General features: G+C 36.0%; 1 long non-coding RNA gene across 1 annotated transcript in view; it reads left to right on the top strand.

The window, feature by feature from the left end:
• Positions 1-25,406, top strand: part of LOC139734343 (uncharacterized) — a 36,256-nt gene extending 10,850 nt beyond the window's left edge. The window contains exons 2-8 of the long non-coding RNA XR_011711156.1: positions 38-252; positions 16,561-16,593; positions 19,549-19,662; positions 20,516-20,642; positions 21,136-21,234; positions 21,860-21,956; positions 22,962-25,406. This is a non-coding gene — a long non-coding RNA (uncharacterized lncRNA). The remainder of the gene's footprint in view (positions 1-37; positions 253-16,560; positions 16,594-19,548; positions 19,663-20,515; positions 20,643-21,135; positions 21,235-21,859; positions 21,957-22,961) is intronic.
• The last annotated feature ends 976 nt before the right edge of the window (positions 25,407-26,382 follow it).

Here is a 26,382-nt window from a genome sequence, read left to right as displayed (position 1 = left end):
ATTTCATTAAAATGAACTCAATGCTCATTGTTTTCAGGTGGAAAGCTCAGTAATGCACAGTTTTTAGAAAGCTGGTTGGGAGCTTTCACTACACGTTGAGAAGACTGACACTGTGGGGAAGCAATCAGGTGTGATAATCAAGACAGTTGGACACCTGTCTTTATCATGGATGTACAAAACGATTTCCCTGTATTAAAGAAGTATTGCTTTCCTATGTGGATGAAGTCGGGGCTATACAAGATCGCTGATTTGGTGAGTGGCAAGGTGCTTCCAATTTTTTCCATTATGAGAACTAAATTGGTCAATTCAATTGTGACTTATGGGACAAAGTGACAATTTTTGGCAATTTCAAACGAGTATTTTGAGAAAATAGTTGCATCAAATGCATTTTTCTCAGTTCATGGTTAGATCCATCATATCACAGTTTATTGAAACACCATACTTAGTTTGAAAAGTATCATTGCATTACGTACAGCAATGAAAAATTGCTGTCGTGACTTATGGGACATTTGAGGACCACCGTTTTTCACATGGGAAAGTAAGTTCTGAAATATTCTTACATACACAGTCTCTGGAAAGATATTTTCTTTCCTGAATGTAGCAAAGGGTTGGTGATTACCCTAAGCGAAGTGGTATGAATATCTACTCATTGGTACAGTAGCAGGATAGGGAAAAGCAGTGTGACTGATGGGACACAAAAACGTGACTTATGGGACGCTATCAACTACCACATTTTGAGATTGAGAGAATAATATTTACTGATGCCAGAACAAGTTCTAGAACATCATAAAACCAATGTATGACCAAAGAACATTCAGAAAATAAGCCATCTGAGAATTACACAAGCTGTATTATGGTCATAATAGTGTATCAGAAATGACAGTATAAATTCTGCAAAAATTCGCAATTTTCATGAAAAATGAAGGTGTTTTGGACATACATAACTCCACTCCACGTTCCCTGATGTTCACAAATGAGGTATCAAAATATCTGTTGTGAAAGGCTGCTTTCAGTAAACAATACCAGATCATCTAATTATGCTTCATTAATCATCTATACTCGATAGTTTGATTTTCATAAAATGCACCCTATCTGTGGAATTGACCAATTGTCACTCGGAAATAAAATGGAATGTCCCTGATATCAATGTATAATATATATTTTCGTGCTAAAAAGTCTCATGGTTTCATACAAAATTGTAAGTATAATGCTGAGGGACTATTGATGGGTCTGATGCAGCGTAAATTGAACAAACGTTGAAGAGGAAGGACATAACATTTCTTTAAAAGGAAAAGAGAGCAGAGTGAAATGAACAGGATGATTTTTGTGAGGAAAGATCAAGAATTTAAGAGAAGAACCATACACAATGTGATAGAAGTTATTATTTGATATCCACTGAATGTGACACCTTTGATATTTCTGAATGCTAAAGGCTTTATTACTATAGATTACCAAGTCAATAGTCTGACCTTTTATTGAACATGTCCCGTTTTCATCCTCAAGTCCTTTATCTTTAAAGGGATGGTACAGTATATATTGGTGGAAATGAGAATTGCGCTTATAACTTTTTGCGAATACCAAGAAAGCACTTATGAAATAGTACATAGCATACCATTTTAAGAGGAGTTCAAAGTTTATTTGATGAAAATTGGGTTTGGAATGACTGAAACATCAAAAAACAAAGTAATACAAAGTGATCGTAATAAAGTTAGTTGTTTTGGATATCTCAGCCATTTCAAAAACAATTTTCATCAAATAAATGTTGAATTCCTCATAGAATTGCATGCTCTTTCATATTTTATGAGAGGTTTCTCATTATCTCACCAAAAATGTTAGAAACCTGAAATAAGGTCTCAAACAAAACTATACAATAGCTTTGGTAGTAAGTGTATGACTGTGACCTTCTTTCATCTGTTTCCTAGATCTTTACGCCACAGAGACATGGGCAGTTCTAGTGTTACGGACATTACATTTCAGACAAAATTTGCAACTTCAAAAGGTCATTAACATAAAATGTTTTCATTCTGAACTCATACAATGGAATCATTCACATATGAGGCTAAACGAAGAACAGTGAAAATTTCAGTGCATTTCACGACATTATATGGCACTTACTGCATAAAATGTTGGCCGTTACGCACATTACATTTTTTGGACACGAGTTTTTGCATGTCTATACAATCATTGAAAAGTCTGTGACATAATTAGACCAATGTTGGAATAAATTGAAAGGTAAAGAAATGTTTAAAGAAAATAAAATCAAATTTATTGAAATAGATGGCACATGTACCTCCTAGAGCTATAATTGTGGCATTACAGACATTACATTCTAAGCATTATAGATATTACATATTTGTCGACTTTCATTAAGTGGGAAGAGTCACATGCAAGTATTAATATTTTTTATCATTTTCTTTTGGATGGTAATTGATACACATTTGACAATGTTGCCATAGCGCTTTCATGAGATTGTATATTTCAGGAGTTGCCAATTTGAGAACTATTTGTTTAGTATGGAGCTCTACTTTAACAATTTGTTGACTTTTCTATCATATTGGAATTTAAGCAACTTATTTAATGCCTGGAATACAGTTTGTGATCTATAAATAACATATAGATCAGCCTTTTAACTTTCTATTATGATATTCAAACTTTTAATTGCTCAAAATGTAATTTCAAACAAATGTTACAGACATTACACTTTTTATTGACATCTACGTACATGTAGCAATCACTGAGCATAACTGTGCACGAATAAACAACTTTTATTTTAATCAAAACTAATGCATAATCAAAATAAAATGAAATAATGGTTCAAAAAATGCTCCATTTTAGACTATGAATGTTTACATGGATGTAGTTTTCCTTTCTTTTATTCCCCTACAGTTTGTTGAAGTACAACAGTCTTTTCCCAGGTCAGAAAAGTCTGTTTTGGAGAATATTGTTTATTCTGTTTCCAAATCACCTTGGCAGCTAGAAAGGTGTTCTTGACCAATTGTTTGAGAGGGTCTGATACTATGATTCCATCCTGCTCTAAAAATGACTCTCCTTCACTACACTCAAAGAAATTTTCATGGATCCTTGTCTTTTTAGAAATTGTCATTACAGAAAGTCCAACCTCAGTTATCCACCAATCACTTTTCTGGATTGCTGTATTATTCAGATATGGTCTGGCACATATTTTCTTTGCATAATTCAGTGCAAAATATGAGTACAATTGTGTAACACTCTTTTATTCTTTACAAAGTAATTGTGATTCAGGACAGCGTTAATCGCTATGGTACATTATATTTCTACCAACCAAAATACTGTTGCTAAAAGGAATAATGAGGAAGTGTACTTCATTTACATAATCACATTCTGTTTAATTTCCACATTATTGAAAAGTGAAACATGAAATTTTCATTTATGTAAACTATAATATTAAATAGCGGTAGTCAATTAATAATATCAAACACAATTTGATTACAAGTGTCATGCGTGAGCATATAGTCAAGGCGCTAATTCGTGTAAGGGGCTTAACCCTAACTAGCCCGGGGGAGCCTCTGAGGCCCCCCTCGACGTTCCGTGCAATGTATCGCAATCGCAAAAAGCTATCGCTGCGACGTTTCATGACTTTTTTCTTTCGAGTCTCCCGCATCTTTTGACACCAAATATGCGACGCCCAGGCACGCAGTTCCGAAGTTACGTATAAATATGTACATGCATGTCGGACCAAAAATTGCTCAAAAACGTCAATTCGTGTACAATTTCAATGCAAACTGTGCTTACTGGCAAATTTCATAAAAGCATGATTATTTTGGTGTTTTATTGATTAAAATCAATGAATAACGTATTTTCTTGTTCGCAGCGACGTCGCGGACAAATTTCATCGAAAAAACAATGAAAAACATAAAGTTGAAAAAACAAGGAAATACATTGAAAAAACAATAAAATACTTAAGAATTGTTTCTGAAATCATATTTTCTTTTATTACATTTGCTAAGGTCACTAAAAAGAATATTTACACAAAAAATGTGCCTGTTTTGAGCTTTTTTTGTGCTTTATACCAAATAGTCTGATTTTACGCATCATCATGCATAAATTAGCATAATTTAGCATAAATGATGATTTTTTGAAAAATTAACTTCATGGTATTATAGATTACATCATAGGCAATGTATGTGCCAATTTTCGTTGCGATCGCGCAGTCAATGGCCGAGATCTGGAGGGGGGGCCTGGGAGGCCCCCCCCCCCCCCAACTCTATCAACTACCTAAATAGTTCAGCCTAGTTAGGGTTAATTAAGGAGTTCGTTCAACCCACCCTGCAGAAAAGGTTCGACCAGACAGGGTGAAAGATGGGTTCCAAATTGTGGTGTCAGTACAATTTTACTGGCCACTTTTCATCATGATTTGTTGGAACAAACGTAAAAGAGTCTGTGCACGCCAAGACTATTACATGTACATGTACCACTAGCACTGCTACATGCGCCAGTGCCAGTGCTGCGTGTAGTAGTCTTAGCGCACACATACTTTTTCTTCGAAAAACAAGAGTTTTGCCTGCAAAGTAACTTTTCACGCCAAGCTGTGGTCGGTGTAGTGTATAGTTTCTAGCTGTTTTTATTTCGTCTTCATATCTCCGAGTTCAAGCAAGCCGAGTGAGAGCACATACCTGGTGTTTGCGACGACCGAATCGCAATCACTAGGTATGTGCCCTCACTCGGCTTAGCGCAATACAGCGGGCTTCTGCATAATACACAAGCTGCAACTCAGAGATAAAGATGAAATGAAAACGGCTAGTTATTACGACTAGGGTCGGTAAAGCTTGTCGCTATTGGGGCACTGAAAACAACAAACTCACAGTTTTTGCATTTATTTTAAGAAGAATATCAAAACTGCATAAAACTATATATGTAGATGTTGCTAGAGATGTCGGCCAAAAAGTGGGATTGATTGTAAATTATAATATTGTGCATGGTTACCATGGTAACTGGATGCCTAAACGTGATTCGTAACCCCTAAAATGCCTCCTACTGCTGCAAACTTTGGATTTCTTTTTCATCTTATAGATACAATTTAAAAGAAATATACAGCACTTTTTTATTGAGTATAATAAAAGAAGGTTTTTTTTCCTGTTGCCATGGCAACGAGTATTATCCAATCAGGATTCAGCTGTCAATAACTAAAGCCCATAATTTCAAAAAGCTCAATAAGCATGCCATTCCTTCTGCATAAGTGTACGACATTATACGTGAAGGATATTTTGAAGCATTCTCAAGTTACAGCAAAACTTGTAAGCAAAGGCATAATAAACGGTTATTGAAAGAAAGATATAATTTTCAAATTGTAAAATGCATGGAAAAAGTTGCATCTGTTTTACTTTCAAAACAAATTTGACTTCAAAGTATAGGCAAATGTATATAGTTTTTAACAATGTATGGACACAAATTTCCCTTAAAAATATAGGTTAATACAGAGAGCAAAGCCAATATTCTATTGTCAGCTTTTTGGAGTATTTACAGACTTATGGTTATTCAAAACAATCGTGGAAAAGAGCAAAGGAAATTGATTGTTTATGTTCTTAAAGGAAGTTTTAAAAAAATGCCAATAAATTCCTTTCTAAAGAAGGAATATACACGTGTGCTGAATTATCCATCAAAGAATTGAGCATACTCTTGTGTTCGTTAGCTATTGTAAAATAAAATATAGAATAAAATGAAAAATCATGATATGTAAACTTGTATCAAAACGTGCGGTAATGAATTAAGGCTAAGGAGAGAATGAGGGAAAAATCTTGGGTGTCTTTTCTCTTTTATCCAGGCTAATTTACAGTGTAGAGGTAGGTACTTTAAAATCAGATCTACGATGGGTGATGTGCACGAAAGGGAAGAGAAACAAACCTGTCTAAATTCCAGATATTTAAGGGGGGGGGGGGTACCAATCACCTGTAGGCATCCGGTTACCATGGTAACAATGCACAATATTAGACTTTACAATGTATCCCATCGTATTGCTGACATCTCTAGCAACATGCACATAATAATTATATAGTTTGAAGGCGTTTTGATGAATTCTTCGTGAAATGAATGCAAAAACTGTGATAATTTTGTCATTTTCGATGCCCCAATAGCGATAAGCGTTACCGACCCTACTCTTAATTTCTAGTCGTTTTTATTTCGTCTTCATTTCTCTCAGTTGCAGCTTATGTATTGTGCGGAAGCCCATTGTATTGCGCTAAGCTGAGTGAAGGCGCATACCCAATGATTGCCCCCAAAATTGGTTTGGGCGTCACGATCACTAGGTATGCGCTCTCACTCGGCTTGGCTCAACTCGGAGAAATAAAGACGAAATAAAAACGTCTGGAAACTACACTACACCGACCTCAGCTTAGCGTGAAAAGTTAGTTTGCAGGCAAAAACCCATGTTTGTCGCAGACAAAGTTTGTGTGTGCTAAGACTACTACACACACCACTGGCATTGGCGCCTGTAGCAGTGCTAGTGGTACACGTACGTGTAGTAGTCTTGGCGTACGGAGACTCTCTCTCGAAGAATGTGGTCTTGTCGCAACTAAAGTGGCTTGTAAAATTTTATTTGACCACAATTTGGAATGACGTACTACCTAGGGGTGTTCCACAGGGTCCAACTGACCACCCCATGCAGTCAGACCTTTTCTGCGGGGTGGGTTGAACGAAGTCATTTTTTTATTTATTTATTTATTTATTTATTTATTTATTTTTTATTTTTTTTGGTTTTTTTTTTTTTTTTTGGGGGGGGGGGGGTCCCTGCGCCTGGACTAATAGATGTATCTGCCTTAGTTATCCAGCAATATCATTTTGTCCAGATATCGCTACTGTTCGAACGACATGGTTTCATGATATTATTGAGGTTGGACTGTATTTCCTTAAAGATAACAAAGTTTTGGTACTTCAAAAGTTTCCCTGAATTTCATTGTCCTAGTTTGTGTTTAAGTACCTTTGATATAACTAACACTGTAAGACTTGCTCGCCCCAAAGTGCTTTCATGTCGTAGTGATCATGCAATTAAAGGACAAGTTCACCTTTATATACAGTTGTACATGTGGATTGAGTGAAGGCAACAATATCAGAACACATCGGTGAATGTTTGGGGAAAATCGGACACTCCGTTGAAAAGTTATGAATTTTTTAAGTATGTGCGCAATCACTGCTGGATGAGAAGACTACTACAGTGTATGATGTCATATGCGTACAACGATATAAGGAAAATAAAAAGAGAATTTCAAAAAAACTTTACTCTTTGAATAATCTGCACATTTCTTCGAATTGTTGCTGACATGTTAACGGTAATATTAATCTCCTTGTTTTCTGAAAGAGAGAAGTTGAGTGTTCTTTTGTTATGCGAGAAAAGTGAAAATGTGTTGAATTTTCTTTATTCTTTCTTTATATTGTTGTACACATGTCACATCACAAGCTATAGTAGTCTTCTAATCCAGTCGTGACTGAGCGGAAACTTCAAAAATTCGTAACTTTTGAACAGATTGTCCGATTTTCCTCAAACTCTTACTGATGTGTTCGACTAATATTGCTGCATTCACAAAATCCACATGTCTATGAAAGTGAACTTGTCCTTTAAATGCGACCAGCAGCCTCTACTCATAGCGTAATGGGGCTGCGCATTGTAGCATTCAGGAGCATGAGAGACTGAGTATCGCGGGTAAATATCAACTTAAAATCCAAAAATTTCTTCAATTTGAAGAGTTACCAGTTAAGTTGAAGTACATTGTATTGAAAACAGGCTTCGGGCAACGTTTGGTTCTGTCAATAATCCCTTTCTGTTCGAATTGATGACTGAATGTTTACTGTATGTGAATCGTTCGAGAGGACCTCGGGAGAGCTAACAGTCAACGCATATTTCAAATCCATGAACGGATCCGGATAAGATGTCTGTGTGCGCATGCACTGGCCGTCGATTCACTGTATAGCTTTCCCAAGGTCCTCTCGACCGAGTCACATTCAGTCATGAATTCGAACAGAAAAGGACTATTAGCAGAACCAAACGTCACCATGACGATTATCCGCCTTTTTCAGGACGGGTGCTCGTAAAAATAATACGGATAATTTTCAGAGTTTGTGAACGCTTTTTTTTTATTGAATTGACCGCATTATTCTTATGCGGATAATTGGAGGATGAGTTTATGAAAGGGGTATAAGTGTTGATTTAGTTCATGCTTGCTCGTACTCTTGTTACATTGAAGAAAGTGTAGGTATTGGAGTGAGAAAGGATTAGTTTTAGGACGCACTAATTACTAATTTATGTTTCTATAACCTGGAAAAAAACCGAAATGCTCGTTATTGCTGATTTTGATTGAAATACTTTAATTGTATATCGTAGAATCGTAATTTTTATGAAAATAGAGTTAGTCTAGTATTTCGATAATACTCAAGCGCATGACGTTCATTTTGTTTGATTTTTGTCATGCTCATTCATAATTTGTGATTCATTTCTAAGTATAAACGTGCCGAGAGTAATTGATAATTATGTACAACATACCTTTGAACTGTTTGTGAGCCGTAAGTTTTTCTCAGTTTTTATCACCGAAGTGATAATCACACGCTGATTGACGCGAAGTTTCCTGAGCTTCTCTTCGAGTGGAGTGCCTGTATTATTATAGTATACCGGTACAATTGACGCCGATTCCGCCTTCACGTCAACAGCCATGCCTGCCACGTATTTCCGCCCCTCGGATGTGTTCCTTAATTGAAAGGCCTCTAAAATATACAGTTTTCCAGTAGCCATTTCGTACGTTGTAAGGTAATTTCGAATGTAACATAAGCTTTTATACCTCATGCCAAATTCATTTCGCCGCGTAACATCTGTAATATACGAATAACATGCGTTATTACGAGTCCGTTTTACGTGTGCGCTATATTTAAATTAGATGATTTTCTTTTTTCCGGAATTTCTTGACGTGTAAGACGATATAATTATAAGGGGGAAAAATGAAACGATAGAGCATGCACGATTAAACGTGGTACTCTTAAGGTATTTGATGGTTTTGGTTCAAAACTATCTTGAAAATTCAATTTTTTTTTGATAAGATAGCGAAAACCTCGTATGAAATATGAGAGGGCATGTAATTTAAGACGGATTTAACGTTTATTTCATGTAAATTCGTTTTGAAATGAGTGATATCTAAAACAGACTAATTCTGATACCCATCTTTTATTTAGATTAGTTTGTTTAACTTTGTTTTTGGATGTTTGAGGCATTCCAAAATCGATTGTTATCTTATAAACTTTAATTTCTCGTAGAATGTTTTTATGCCTCCGCCACGAAGTGGTGCCGGAGGCATTATGTTTTTCGTCTATATCATTTCATAATAATGTGGTGTTTTGTTATTTCGCAGAAAGTTAAAATCGTAAGCCTTATCCAGGGGCGGATCGAGGAATTTTGTAAAGGGGGGGGGGGCGTGACTAATATTTCTAGTGCCACTTCCTGGTTTCATTTCATTGTTTTTCTTTTTATTTCTTTTGTTTTTTTTTAATGAAAATTAAGGAGGGGTCGGGGCGTGCGGCGGTTGCGCCCACCCCCCCCCCCCCTGGATCCGTCACTGTATCTCTAGTAATACTTATCCATTACTTTAACAAAATAATGCCGTATAAAGTGATGCTCTGCAGACATGGTCCCCATTTCATAAAAGATGTTAGGCTGCGTTCACATAGAACTATACGGTATTCGGTATTTGCTATTCGCTATTCGCAATTCGGGCACCCAGTACACCATCACCCGCACCGTCAACTCATTATCCCATGCAGTGAGGATTTCTTTCTCCTACATTTGTACATCCCAGCAAATCTTATCAACAATTTCTAAACTACATCAGAATATCAGTCTCCATGATTATTTTTACTAAAAGGCTAATCCAGACCAAAATTGTCATTATTTCATAAACGAGGGACGGTGTATACGCTTCAAGAAAATCGAACAAGCTCGATTTCCACAATGCTATGCTATTCGGTACTTTCGAATCGATTCAAGCTATTCGCGTGCCCTCGAAAACGAGCCCCGAATAGTATACTTGTATGTGAACGCAGCGTTAGGATAACAACTCTTGCTGGAATGACAACTTCCCACAGCAAACAGCCAATCAGGAAGCTGTATTCTTGTCGTTACCATAACAATTGTCATTCCAGGAAAGAGTTATCATCAAATGAACTCTTTATGAAATGGGGCCCAGGTGTTTCCTAAAAAATTAGTGATGGAATATATGCACAAAGTCACACGTACATGAGACGCAGTGACTGGCATCAAGCGAGGTAGTCCATGGGCCAGGCCAGATATTGGTACCATCTGAGGTGGCAATACCTTTTCGGTGTCATTTTATTTGTCGGGCATAGATGTGCTTATCAAGCTATGATAGCATTTCCAAATGAATAGCTTAGTCATAGTAAATGAATTTTAAACCAATTTGGTCTCGTTGTTATATCCCTGTACTTCTGAATCGAGACCAACCGGTATACAAAGAAGAGCACTGTGTTCTGTATGTTCACAGGTGTTCTGTTGTAAACGCGGTGTGCTTAGTCTTTATTCAAGGCAGCAAAGAGAATATCCAAGGGTTATGTCCACAGCGCTTAGTCTAATATTGAAGACTGCGAAGGACATATCCAAAGCTTATAATACAGTGTATATCCCTTTATCTGAAAACAACAACAACAAAAAAGCAATTTCTGGTGAATTCTAGCGTATTTTTCAATTATCTCTCATTTTCCGGTGAAAACGCTACGGTGAAAACGCTAATACGACGCCAATGTCGCTTTATTTCCATCCAACAATGAAAGATTATGCAAAAACAATGTACCGGTACACTACAATACATTGTAATTGATAATGTTGTAAATGAACAGAGTGATTTTTGTTTAAAACTGATGTATTTGTTGAGAGGGTGGTATAAAAACAGTATAGATAATCCCTTTTATTAGGAACTTTAGATATGATTAACGGTACATTGTTCTAGATAAAGACTAAGCGCACCGCGTGACAGCTGTGGACATCATAAACCTTTGGATATTCCCTTCCCTGCCTTAAATAAAGACTAAGCGCACCGCGTTTACAACAGAACACCTGTCGACATGCAGAAGGCAGTGCTCGTATTTGTATCGCGGTTAGTTTCGATTCAGAAGTATAGGGATATAAAAACGAGACCAAATTGGTTAAAAATTCATTTATTATGACTAAGCTACTCATTTGGAAATGCTATCATAGCTTGATAAGCATATCTATGTCCGACAAACAAAATGACACCAAAAAGGTTTTGCAACCTCGGATGGTACCAACAACCCATTTTTCGGCTCTTGGCCCATGGACTAAGGGGACCATAGCACAATTCACATCTGTAAAAATAAAGAAAAAATGAATAGATATTGAAAACTTCCATCGGGTGAGAGGGAATATCCGATTCTGTTTTTTTTTTTTCTCCATATTGTTTCCCCGGTTAGTTTCTCTTCATATAGAATTCGTATACAGTAGGGGTCGTATTTCAAGTTCGTAGTTACACTTTACGCATTATACCACAGTCCACATTACAGTATGTAGTAAAAATGAAGTATTAATAGATTCGTATAACTTCCATCGGGTGAGAGGGAATATCAGATTCCTTTTTTTTTCTCCATACTGTTTCCCCGCTTACAAATGTGTAGTTTCTCGGAGAATTCGTACACTGAGGCTCGAATAAGCCAGTTCGTAGTTGGACTTTGCGCATTAGCGGAAAAGCTCATTGATACCAAAGCAAAGGATGGTTTTTAAAGTCACGGAGATGAGCATCTGTCATATAATGATTATTCATGAAATCCTTGTACATGATACTTGCCATTGCATCCACCTGACTACAAACCTGGTATTTGGCATTGTGAATATACAACATGTTTGAATGCATTCAGTACAAAACAACGAAATCAAGACGTGAATATAAGAACGAGGCAAGTCGAATTTTCAGACAAATTCAGTTTGACATGTGAAATTGTAGCTTATGCATGGACTCATCTTGTGTATAAAAGATAATCGTAATTACCCCCGAAAGTGCTTGAAATGAATGACTTAAATCTTATATGAATGTAAGAATGAAGGACTTGGGTCATTGTTACATTCATATTATAGCGCCTTCTCTCATCATTCTCTCATCTCTATAGCAGAATATCATGTATAATAATGATTCATAGAAAGACACAAGCCATGTCCATATGATTCAAAGAACGACTCAAGTCCATCACAATGTTCATGGTCATAATATGTTCTAATTTCTAATGTGGCTTTTCCATCACAGTTAAATAGAATATTATTGGACAAATAAAAAAATATGAAGTTTTTTTTTAAAGTTTACTCCAAATGGTCTTTCATGGACTTGGGTCGTTTTTATATTCAGATACTCAAATAGATGCTTCCACATAGGGTTGTTTGACGGACCATTCTGGTCACCTGGTCTCGCTGTGCAAGATCATTTTTGTTTAACACGAATTCCATAGCTAGCATTGTTACTGGTACATTGGCCGTAACTGTAAGTTGCCTTCCACTAATGTGCATTTATAATGAGTATGTTCAATTTGGGAAGTATTTCATGAAATTCAAATCGGTAATGAAAACTTTCCTACTTGTTGGTTTGATATACATTTTTGGGTAGGGCGTGTTCATAAGGCTGCGTTCACATAGAAGTATACTGTTCGAGTATTCCGGCTCGTTTTTCGAGGGCACGGGAATAGCTTGAATCGAACGATAGGATTTCCTCACACCGGTTCACATAGGAGGGCACTATTCGAAAGTACCGAATAGCTGCGAAAAGTATAGGAAAGTGGGAATCGAGCTTGTTCGATTTTCTTGCAGCGTATACCGTCTCTCGCTTATGAAATAATGACAATTTTGGTCTGGATTTGCCCTTTAGCAAAAATAAGCATGTTGACTGACATTCTGATCCAGTTTAAAAATTGTTGATAAGATTTGCTGGGATGTAGGAGGAAGAAATGCTCACTGCATGGGATGGCGAGTTGACGGTGCGGGTGATGGTGTACTCGGTGCCCGAATACTGAATACCGAATACTTTTATGTGAACGCAGCGTAATTGAGATGATAATTACAGTAGTACTGGTAATTGCAGTCCCAGCAACATGCCTCTTGCACTAGAATTAAAATGTGCATTTATAATGATTAAGCGGATGTTATGTGGAATTCGGGAAGTATTTCATGAAATTCATAACACTAATGAAAACATCCGTACTTCTTTGTTGAGTGAGGGGGTGTTAGAAAAGGAGAGACAACTCTTCGTAATTCATGCAAACACGTGTTTTGGTTCAAAGCGTTACAATGGGATGTCTAGCATTCCAATATACGCTTTCAAGTCATGCTGTGGACCGCTCTTGTTGCAAGGCGAAATTACGAGACGAAGAACGCATTTCACCTTTCGTTGAATTGCAAGCTTTATTCCTCTGTAGAATTTGAAATGAAATACTCGAATTGATTAAGAGTAGTTTAGGAAAGAATGCAAGTGCTGTCTAATGAGAGAGATTACTCTTGAGATTGCATGGTTTCAAGCTGATCAGCACCGAGATTGATATATATTTTACTGGTTCCTGACCGGTTTAAGCACCAAATTATCAAGATATTTACATGGATTGAAAGATTAAGAGATAGACTACCAAATAATGGTATTCTTTTGACGTCTTGAACGTGTACTGCACGAATTACTTTTTTCATCATTTTTCAAGCTCAAATGTCCACAGGTGTTGTGTTTTAAACGCGGTGCGCTTAGTCTTTATTCAAGGCAGCGAAGGGAATATCCAAGGGTTATGATGTCCACAGCGCTTAGTCTGATATTCAAGACGGCGAAGGGAATATCCAAAGCTTATAATACAGTGTATATCCCTTTATCTAAAAACAACAACAACAACAAAAAAAGCAATTCCTCATGAATTTTACCGTATTTTTCAATTAGTTATCATTTTCCGGCGAAAACGGTACGGTGAAAACGCTAACACCACGCCAATGTCGCTTTATTTCCATCGAACAATAAAAGATAATGGAAAAACAATGTACCGGTACACTACGATACATTATGAATGATATTGTAAATGAACAGAGTGATTTTTGTTTAAAACTGATGTGTTTGTTGAGAGGGTAGTATAAAAACAGTGTAGATAATCCCTTTTATGAGGAACTGTAGATATGATAACGGTGCACTGGTCTAGATAAACACTAAGCGCACCGCGTGACAGCTGTTGACATCATAACCCTTTGGATATTCCCTTCGCTGCCTTGAATGAAGACTAAGCGCACCGCGTTTAAAACACAACACCTGTGGACATACGGAAGACATTGCTCTTCTTTGTAGAGCTGTTAGTTTCGATTCAGAAGTATAGGGATATAAAAACGAGACCAAATTGGTTAAAAAATCATTTATTATGACTAAGCTACTCATTTGGAAATGTACCATTCTACGCTGCGGGTAGAATGGTACATTTAACGAATATAATTATAATGTCTCGTTTGGTTACAGAAAAAAAAAAGAAACAGCCGCCTCGCCTTGAGCGTTTCTATACTCTACGTCTACTTGGTATGCAAATTACCTGAATATAATAATGATAGCGCTTTTGTACTACATTCTGCTTACAACCTTGCATGTCCGTGTTGATTTCGCTTGGAAGTAGTCTCTATCGTGCACGTGTATAATCAATAGCAATTACGACAACGTGAACGACATTTGTAATTTGTGACGATATTGATTTGGTAAGTAGAAGTAAGTAAATGATATGAAGACTTGGTATTCCTTAGAGGAAACAAATACTAATCTGTGTAAGGAATCAACTGTAGTACTAGTAGACATCTTTGAGTTCAATATCAATGTCATATATAGCATTAGGAAAACGATCCGAGCAAACTATTCCCGCTCAACGCTAGGTGGCGCACTCCTTTAAAATTGACAATTCTATTCAATTGAATTCAATCATATTTTATTTCCAGTCAACGAAAATCAAAAACATAGTACAAAGTATACATGTCATGAAATAATATTGTTCAAACGTTTGCAAAAGTTTCATGTAGTATACGAGATAAAATAGAACATCATATATGTACAATAATTAGGAGGAACAATGTATAGATACTTCGTGAGCGAGCGGAAAATAAATTTGATTATTGAAAATAGTGATCCACTAAAAAACAAAGCTTGTCGGACGTGGATCGCTAGATAAATAATGAGTAAATGATATACCATTCTAAATGATATACTATTCTAAGCGGGAGCGTTACATGATTTACTTTTCGATTTTAGATCTATAGAGTGCAATGGATGTGTAGAATATATAAAATGTTTCGCGTTAGGTGAAGTGCATATCGCGTGTAGCATGTATTGCAACTTGCAAAAATTGCACCTTTTTTCCTTCACTGCATGTCGCCGGCATCGCTGTATTTTCAAGCTGAATATAGGTTTCGTATGATAGACATGAATTTAATCAACGCAGAAAACGATGTATGTCTAATCACTTCAATGTTTGTTGTGGAATCATTGCTCAAACAATTTGGACTAGTACGTTCAATACCTTCTCTGCGCGTCGTCGGCGTAGCTCTGACATTTAGGCTTCCTATAACGTGATGAACCAACGAAGAAAAGTATGTACAGTCACTTCTGAGTGTATGTTGAGCAATCGTTGCTCAAGCAATTTCATTTGCGAATTGCAAATACTTATCAAGAGAAAGTAAAATATTTTGACAGATTGATTTTGATTTGAAACTGATTTTGCATATTGCTGTGTAAACAGAAATTGGTGTTTGACAGTAGACCTAGTCAAAGTAGATATTACAGATGATATCATGTTGACCCCAGGACTATTCATGCTGTCGTAAACTTTACGTTGTGATGTACTGTAATACTGTTTAAATGTATGTGTGCATTACAGACAAGTGTCTAAAGTGAGTCTCAAGTGAAGGAAATATTTTCCTTATTTTCTTTTGTCAGCTCAGTGATGCACGATTTCACAATGACCGTTTAAACTGCTGAATGTAACATTACTCATTTTGATGGATGCCATGCACATAATGATGTCGTAGTTGTGATCGCAAGATGAAAGAAAGAATTCCACTCGTCGTACATTAAAGTGCAGCAGGTTCATAATCTATGCTATGCTATGCCTGCAATGATAAATGCCTGTGAATTCTTTCTGAAATAGTGGCTAAAAATCAGTGTGTACGAGAATTTTAGTATAAAGCACGACATATTTTTTTTTCACAAAATGATCATTCAATCACACTTGAAATTTATGTTGTATAATATGCACAAAATGTATCATTTTGATTTAAAATCAGGATTATGAATTATTACTCTTTTTGCTTTTCTGAGTATTACAATTAAGCTATTGTTAGAACACAAACACATACAATAATGACTATGTACAAGTACAATTGTTCATTTTTCATTATAGTTCGCCTGCCACAAAATTTCAAACAGCTTGACAATTTCTACACATTTGAATATCTGATCACTTTCATTTTAACAAAGTAATTACAAGATGAGTTGGGTTTAAGAAAAGTGACATCATTATCTGATTTTATCTCCAATGCAGGTGTCTGGATCTGGTGCTTCATCACCCAGAAGGGTGTGTTGATATCATCATTCCATATACTTACCCAAAGTAAAACTCCTCATTCATCCCTTTTCCTGATCTGATGAAGAGATCCTGCTCTCAGAGGGAGTGAACTGTCATCCTAACAAACTCAATTGAAAGACAAACCGTCTTTGAACAAATCTACACAAACCAAAGACAAACCGTCTTTTTAACAAATCTGTGTAAACCAAAGACAAACCGTCTTTTAACAAATCTGCATAAACCAAAGACAAACCGTCTTTTAACAAATCTGTATAAACCAAAGACAAACCGTCTTTTAACAAATCTGCATAAACCAAAGACAAACCGTCTTTTAACAAATCTGTATAAACCAAAGACAAACCGTCTTTTAACAGATCTACGTAATAAAGCAAAGACAAACCGTCTTGATAATCTCAGCAAAGACAGACTGTCTTTTGACAATTCTACGTGAAAGCAGAGAAACAGAAACGAACCCTAAAGCAAACCATTACTCTTGCAAGCCTTCTATCTCTTCTTATTCTGAAAGTAATTTCGTAATATTGCTCTGTTATTTTGAAACTAAATCTTTGAATTAATTTCTTCTTGTTTATAAGTTACCATTACATCTTTCAGTTTTGCTTCCTATTACAGAAACTAAATGTTATAACTTGATTTCTTTTTCTCAATCTCAATACTCTTATCTTGTCTTTGATACTTTAATTGAATCTTCATGGATCCTGTTCTTTCTCAGTAAAATTAATTTTGTGATATTTCTCTATCTTTCTCAAACTGAATTTGACATCTTACTCAGTGTTATTCGAAGTATTGTGATCCTCTTCTGTCTTATTGAAACTGAGATTCTTATTTCTCTCTGTGCTGCTGAAACTGCATCTGGTGATCTTGTGTCTTTGAATGTGTTGGACATATTCTTGAGAAGAGATAAGTGATTTTAGAATGGACATGTGATTGAATGTGTTTGTGTATACTAAAATACCACGTGAAAACCACTAAGCTAGGATTTGAATGTAGCTTTTGAATATTGAATTATTTCGTTTTCTCTACATTTGATAACTCATGAATTTCATCTGAATCTAACAGTAACCAATTCCTGTGCTGTCAGGGGAATTACTTTACATTGACACTATTATTTGCGTTATACCCGAAGATAAATCTGTCTGGAAGAGAAATACACTCTGCAGCAAAAAAAAAAAACAACAACACACAAACAAACAAACAAACAACAACAACTACAACAACAAAAAGCAAACAAACAAACAACAAAACAAAAGAAAACAACAAAAACAACAATAACGAAAAATAAAAAAAATAAAAAACACAAAACAAAATACCAACAAAGAGACAGAATACTCAACTTCTATTTCTTGATTGTTTTATTTTGAGCTTGATTATCTATACAGGTTTGATGTTTTGTTTTGTTTTTTACTTTTTACATCAATTAGGTTGAATTAGCCAGGAGAGAATAAAATAAGTATTCTGAAGTCGTAGAATTATTAAAGGTCAATTCACTACAGTGGAAAATACAGAAGCAGAAATTAAGTTGTGTTTTAGAGGCGGTTTTTTGTGTTAAGAGGCGGTTTTGGTTGTAATATTAAGACAATTAGAATCACCTGACTTCGAGAGCGCCAACTTGAGGTAAATAACATATTACTATTTTTTGACAACTGACGTGCGAAGTATAATACAGCCATATACACGTAAGCCAACTATCACGTCAGCCTTAGTTATAGAAGTGTGACAGGTGGTAGACAGGAAGCTGCTGATTTGAAGAACGCCAAGTAAAGGTGCGAGCAAATATAGAAATATCTAGTACTTTGTGAAAATTTAATTGTGGAAGTGGAATACAATTTGAAACTGAAAACTGTCTGGTATCATTAAAGCAGGAAAAAAAAAACTGTCTTGAGTCTGTAAAAGAAGAGATTGAATACTGAACTTGCATTTCTTTATTATTCTAGTTTTTAGCTTAATTATCGATAAAGTTTTGACAGACATTTTGTTCACTCAATTAGGTTAAATTAGCCGAAAGAATAAAAGAAGTATTCTCAGGTCGTGGAAGTGTTGTAAATGAATTCGCATTAAAAGGTCAATTTAGAAAAGTTGAGAAAACAAAAGTAGAAATTTCATTTTGTTCCTAAGATACAAGGCAGTTTGAATTGCAAGAGCGCAATCTTCACAGTTGTCGAGAGAATTGTAATCGGCTGACCTGTTGACCGACAGCTAGCTAGCGTGAGGTAAATAAGATATTTTATTGTTTGACAAGTGACGCACAGAGCAACGTGATCTATCGTGACACAGAAGTATACCTCACACTCAAGTACCGTACCATTGAGAGTCAATGGTAACTTCAGCCTCGATTATAGGAGTGTGACAGGTGTACATGGTAGAATCTATTGATGTGAAGGGTGCGAATTGAAGGTGCGATTGTGAAAACTTTAGTGCAGAAGATTATTTAAGTCGAGTGGAAACTACCAAATATTGTACGCTGTAAACAGGGGTCGCACACGTACATGTACTTGCACTAAAACTGATGACGGACTGGTGATGAGTGTACGTCCATAGCTGTATAATCAGTATATAGCGCGAGCGCCATCTAGAGACGTTGACGAGATATTGAATTTAAGGCGATCAATAAAGTGGTCGTGACAGTACTCGCCTCTTAAGTGTGCTGAAGATGGACTGCATGAATGAGTTTCAAAGTGTTTTGAGTGAAATTCACAACATATTGGCAAGTTGTACAGTGACTGATGGTAATGATGGATGTTTATCATGTGGGAATGACATCAAAGAAAATGAAAATAAACTTACTTGTGAATCGTGTCATAGTCACTATCATGTGACCTGTATGGTACTGCAATGTTCACAGGGAATCCCCAATGTCAGATTGATTTGGATTTGCGCTAAATGTGGCCAAAACAATATTGCACACAGTATTTTTGATGCAATAGGTATCCCTTCTCATGCCAATAGATATGAGCCTCTTCAGTGTGATATTGATGGAGAAGAAGCTGAGATTGATGGCCAGGAGTGTTACACATCAACAAAGAATAACTGGAAACCAAGGTTTACCAGAAAGAACAAGAGGTATGTGAAAGAAAAGAGAAGAAAAGTTCTCTCACTGAATGAATGCAGAAATGAAATTGAGAGAAACAGATATCATGAAGTTGAGGCAGAAAGTAAAAACTTGAATGATAATGAGTGGGTCACTGTCAAATCAAGGAGAGCAAGAATGCAAAGAAAAAAAAAACAACTGGAGGAGGTCAGTGTGACGAAAAATGAAGAGGTAGATCATGGACGCTTCAAAAGATCTGTGAATGGTGTAATCCTTGAACCTGGTGTCACATACATTGGCAAGGCAATGAAAGAATACTATGAAAGACGTAGACGTAAAAATGGCAAAAAACAAAAATCAGGTGACAAAGGTACAAAGAAAAATAGACTTGAGAATGATGAACACAAGCAGAATGGGAATATGGCATGTAGACAGTCAAAGGACTATACTGTGCAAACATACACTGAAACATTATTGAATGTCTATGCTAAATGTGTGCAGTCAAGACAGACAATGATCTTGTACACTGAGAAAAATGATCCAAGTAAAGAGATGCATAGGAGTAGTTGGGCTGATGTAGTTAAGAATCCACAAAATTCTGCAAATGTTCATTGTTCTGATTCCTTGATTCGAGTGGGAAAACACAAACCACAGATCAAAAGAGTACTGGTACACAGTGTTGTAACAAGGAAACGACAGTTGACAACAGACTGTAAAGCATCCAGGAGTGTCAAGGAAAAGGTTCTTGTGAATGGCAACTTACAATCTGAAAATGTCGCACAAAAATCATGCCAAAATCAAAAATGGAAATTTGACAATGAATGTAAAGAGTCAAATAGTGATGAGAATGTTGATGTTTGTACTGGTGCATGTCCTTTTTTTCAGCATGTCAACAAAGAGACACCAGTGAGAGGTCAAGAACAACACAATGGTGGAAACAAGAAGGACTTTAATATCAAAACAAAGAGAAAGTCTGGTGATGGTACTACAAAAGAGACAGATGGGAATGATGGTAACTATGCAAATGTCAATCCCCAAAACTCTTGTCATAGTGAAATTCCTGATGTTCGCAATGATCACAATGGATCTAACAACCCAATTCCTGAAGATGAAACTAATGCAATCTGTGAGCCTTGTAAATACCACTGTCATGTGGCCAGCAGTGGATTTCCATGTGAGCACAAACGGAATGGTGGCTCTCCAGAATTGATGGATACATTTGACTTTAAGACAATTATTGATGAAATTTTAGACATTATGGGTAGTTGTGCATCAATTATCAGTTCAGATTTTGAAACATGCTGTGTATGTGCAAATCACATTAAAAAGAATGAAAGCTATGCAACCTGTGAGTCATGTAAGTGTCATTATCATGTGACATGTATGGAACTATGCAGTGGTACTGAACTGAATAATAGATTGATTTGGATTTGTTCATTGTGTGGAAATAGCAACAATAACCATGACATCTTCAATAATTTATGCATCCCTTCTCATTTTAATAGATTTGAACTACTGGCGCACCAACATGATGAAGAGAGTGGTGATGACATGTCTCAATCAAGCAAAGCCAACAAAACCAAATGTGACAGATCAAAGAAGAGGTATGCAAGAAAGATAAAGGAAAGAAATGAGAGTCGAGAAGTCCAAAGTGTGAATGATTTCAAAGAGAGTGACTGTGGTAGAAGTAAAGTTGATCCCACAGTTCAGAGAAAGCCATCTACAGAGAGACATTTGAACTTAAAAAGAGATGACTTTGATCATAATTGGAGAACTGTGAAATCAAGAAAGACTAAATTGACAGAGAAAAAAGAAAAGGAAAGACTGAGTTCAAAATCTAAGCACTACCATGCAGCAGGTGTAACATATATTGGCAAAACAATGAAAGACTTGTTTGAAAGAAACAAGAATAGAAGTAACATGACTGGCAGCATAACATACGGAAGACAAGACAGAAAAAGTGTTGACAATGGCAAAGAGATCTCAAATTTGAAATGTGAAAGTGTGCAGATGTATGTGGAACCTGTGTTTTCTTTGCAGTGCGTGTCTCAAAAGAGCGCACAATCAAATCATCGAATAAGCACAGACAATAAAACATATGAAGGCATAAAGAAAAAACAGGTAGAAGAAACAATGACTTGGGCTGCTGTTGCAGGCAAATCAGAAAATTCAGCAAGACTTGTAAATTCTGTGAATGCTCATGTAGGTACATTTCCTGTCTTTCAACAGATCAAACCAGTGAAACGTGTTGAAGTACAAGGTGTCTATGGTGGTGGCCATCCAAAGTCACGTCTTCCAAGAAACAAGAAAGGTCAATTTGTGAAACGTAAGAAAACTGCCAGTAAAAATGAGGAACCTCAAGAGAGTGATGAGTCAAAGTGTAAAGTAGGTCAAAGTGGCGAAACTAAGACTGACAGTCATCATGAAAACATTGACGTTCAAAATCCCTTTAGAAATCAAGTTTTAATTATCGGTGACAATGACAGAAGTAAGAGTCATGTTGTTGACGACAAAGATAAAACCATAAATGACCTCAAAGTGCAAAGTTCATGTAATGCCCAAGAAATGAATGAAATACAGAAGAGAAGAAACCAAGCACAAAATCAAGGCGATTCATGTTGTGAATTTAAGCTCAATGGAAATGCTTCGTGCCAAAGATTAGAAGAATTAATCATTGATAAACAAAATAATACTTCTGTTGGAATGATTGACGACAGTATCCCCATGGATAATATTAGCAACTTTACACTATGTAATACTGTTCCAGTGTCTGCAACAACATTGAAGAATGTATCTCAGAATGATGTGAAATCAATTGACAAAGTTGATCCGCCTTGTGGGCAAAATGTACAAATAGATCAGAAATTTAGTGATGTCATGTCTTCCACTAAATTGACATCTATTGCACAAGGTAATTTCAATCAAGGTCATTACAGATTTGGTGTTTCACGTGGAAAACAGTGTACTGCTAATAGCCTTGTAGCAATTCTCTACTCAGCCAAGAAAAATGCGAATGAATTTGATGCTCAAGATCTTGACAAAATTTTGACGCTTGGAAATCAGCTGTATTATTACATTCAAAAAGATTCGACAATGCATGATGACCTTTTGATGATATCAGATTTGCCTAAAGAACTGGATATTTTAGATGATACATTTGCAATTAATTGTAGTGATCCAGTGTTTGGCATTATAGACGGCAATGAAAAATACCTGGCAGAATTTGGAGCTGTATCATTAAAGCATGCCCTTGAACATGAATTGTGCAAACATGATGCATGTTTCATGATGTTTAATGAAAGTACATTTGCAATCATTAAATCCCCTACAGGTTTCTATGTCTTTGATCCTCACGGAAGAGACCAGTCTGGTTGTGTCAGTGAGAATGGAAAAAGTATCCTGCTTCACACTTCCTGCTGGCAAGGTATACACACTCATTGCATACGACTGGCCAATTCGATGGGTTGTGATTTGTATAGTACTCAGTTTGAATTGACTGGAGTTAATATGAAAACTCAAAGCAAATCTAATGAGTCTCTGAGTTCAATTCATTTTAATCAATCATATAATGATAATCCACATGAAAACACATGTAAGAGCAATTCTACAAAATGTGAAGCACGTCATGGTGTGAATCTGCAGAGTAAAGCTGTCGGAAATGTGCAGGATAATCAAAATGTGAATAGTGATGTTGAAGATGATATTGAGATCATCCATATTGAGTATGGCATCAGACCTGACAGAAATTTCAAATTTTCACCACTCTGTGCAAGGCAAAAGAGAATGATATGTAGGAAATTAGGTATTGATTATGTGAACATCAATGATGGTGCTTTACAAACAGATACAGACATTGCTCATCCTGCACAAATCAAACATATTACTGGTGATGGCAATTGTTTTTACCGTGCTATTTCTTATATAATTTCTGGGACTGAAAGGAATCATACTCTTCTCCGAAAAGCAACTGCCAAACATTTATTAGACACTAATGGTTTATTTACTAGCACACTAAGTCATGAATTTAGAACTGTTGAAGAATATGTGTTCAAAGAAAAAGTAATGAATAATGGAACGTGGGCTTCCAATACTGAAATAAGTGCAATGGCGAACTTGCTTGAGGTAGATATTTACTCATTCAATGATCAACTTTTAGCTTGGCAATTGTTCTCTGCAAAAAAACCAGGAAGAATAAATGAAGTGACAACTAAAGGAGGTATTTATATCTTATACACTCAAAATGTACATTTTAATGTAGTAGAGTCTGTGGGTGATATTCACATGAATTCTCAGGAGGAAAGAGAGATGATAGGCATTAATGCTACAGCACAATCAAATGCTTCAAGCATGGAGAACAGTTTTACAGAAGTTATACGAACCAAGGAGATTCCCAAGAAATGGTCTAAAAAAAGAAAATTAACAGAGCAAGACCCAAAGTATCTTCAAAGTAAACATGGTTTTGATGCAGTATTTCAAAACAGTTCAGAACCAAGACAGAAGTGTAGGAAAACTGATAGAAATGTGCCTCCTGAATGTGATGTAAAACCAAGGAGGAGAAAACGAAAGAAAAGTCATGCTGCAGCATTGAAACAAAAGAAGTTGCATATGAGAATGCTGCGAAGAAAAGATAACCTTCAGAATGGAGAATGTGAAACCAGTGAAGAACTACTAAATAGTGATCCAAAGACTTTGAGAAAACAAAAGAAAGCTGATACAGAAAGAACAAGATATCAAACTGATCCTATATACAGGAGGAGAAAACAAAATCAGGCAAAACAGGCTCAAAAAAGTAGATATGATAATAGTGAAATGAAATCTCAGAAAAGAGAACAAAGCAGAGAAAGGCAGTCAGAGATGTATCAAACTGATGCTGCATTCAAGGACCTTATCCTGGATAAAAGAAAAGAGAAATATGAAAGTGACTTTGAACACCAAATAAGTAAAAGAGTCCAGATTCTCGACAATTACAGACTACATGAAGATTTTAGGCAGAATTTGAAGGAAAAACTGGCAGCTAAATATAAAAGAAATTCAAGTTTTAGGCTTAATTTGAAGAAAAATCTGGTGGCTAAGTATAAAAGAAATTCACTATTTAGGCATAGACATAAACAACGAATGAAGATACAAATGATAGATAAGTATCATACTGATCCACAATTTAGGCAGGTGTTTCAGCAGAAAACAAAAGAAAGGATGGAAGAAAAGTATCACAATGACTTGGAATTTCAAGAGAATTACAAAGACATAAAAAAACAACAAATGAGAACCAAGTACAGACAAATGCCGGCATATAGGCAGAGTGCTGCCAGAAAAAACTTAAAACGTTCTGAAATTAAAAAGGCAAAAATGAGTGATCCTGAATTTGTACTGAAAAAGTTCAGGGAAACGATTTCACATGGCCCTGAATATGTTTGCTGCGTATGTTTTAAGTTGCTTTTCAGAAATCAAGTAATAGATTGTAAGAGATCAAAATACCAAAATCAAGCATGTATCAGTGACCAGTATTTGCATATCTGCAGTGAAGAATGTAATGTAGATTGTAAGATAGCCAAATCACCGAGGAGTTGTTTATGGATCTGTTTCACCTGTCACAAGAAATTACGAGATGGGAAAATTCCAGCAGAAGCCAACATAAACAATTTACAATTACATGATATTCCAGTTGAGCTGAGCTGTTTGAATAATCTAGAACAACACTTGATTGCAGTAAACATTCCATTCATGAAATTATTGAATCTGCCAAAAGGAGGTCAGCGTGGCATACATGGTCCTACTGTTTGTGTACCTTCAAATACAATTGAAAATGTAAAAATGCTGCCACGATCACAGACTGATGATGAATTGGTACCTGTTAAGTTAAAAAGGAAATTGTGTTACAAAGGATATTATGAATATAAGTTTGTTAGCACAGTGAAAGTATTTCAAGCCCTTGAATATTTGAAAAGTAATAACAAATGGTATTCTGATATTTTAGTAGATGAAGAATGGAACAATTACTTATCTCAAGAAAACATTGAGAATGATAATGCTTCTGTAGATGAAGGTTGTAGTTCAATTATAAATGAAAATACATGTCATGAAAATGATGAAGATGATCTTGAAGAACGCTTGTGTGGCCTTGCCCTTGACACCAACCTTCAGCCAGTTGATAGAAGGCAGAATGTGATTGATGAGTATTTCAATGATATAATTTGTTGTGCACCATGTGAAAAAAACAGCCCTGTTGCATTACTGAATGATAAGAGCAATGAGGCTAAGTCATTTCCAGTGCTCTTTCCCCTCGGTCAACCAACTTATCATGATGCACGAGGTGTGAAATTAACACTTGGACGCTATTTCCATAATCGACTCATGCATGTTGATAATAGATTTGCCCGAAATACAGAATTCATATTTTTTGCTCAATCTCTTTATGAAATTCAGCAAATTGTATCCAGTATTTCTATTGCTTTGAGAAAAGGATCAGATAAAATGGATGATTTTAGTTCAGTAACAATATCAGATTTGAAGAATATTGGCAAAATTGAAGAGATATTAAAATCTGATAGAGGATACAAGTTTTTAAAGCAAATACGTGGAACTCCACCTTATTGGCAATCAACACAAAAAGATGTCGCAGCTATGGTTAGACAGATTGGAATCCCAACATTTTTTCTTTCATTTTCAAGTGCTGATATGCGTTGGCCTGAAGTCATGAACACGTTAATGAGTCAAACATGTGACAGAAGAAGAGTAAGTGAATTGGAATGGGT

The sequence above is a fragment of the Diadema antillarum genome, unplaced genomic scaffold (assembly GCF_040938485.1).
Source record: "Diadema antillarum isolate AM-2024a unplaced genomic scaffold, OU_Dant_1.0 seq00000523_RagTag, whole genome shotgun sequence".
Taxonomy (NCBI): domain Eukaryota; kingdom Metazoa; phylum Echinodermata; class Echinoidea; order Diadematoida; family Diadematidae; genus Diadema; species Diadema antillarum.
Note: the sequence above shows the minus strand (reverse complement) of the source record. Positions and strands in the feature narration are given on the sequence as shown.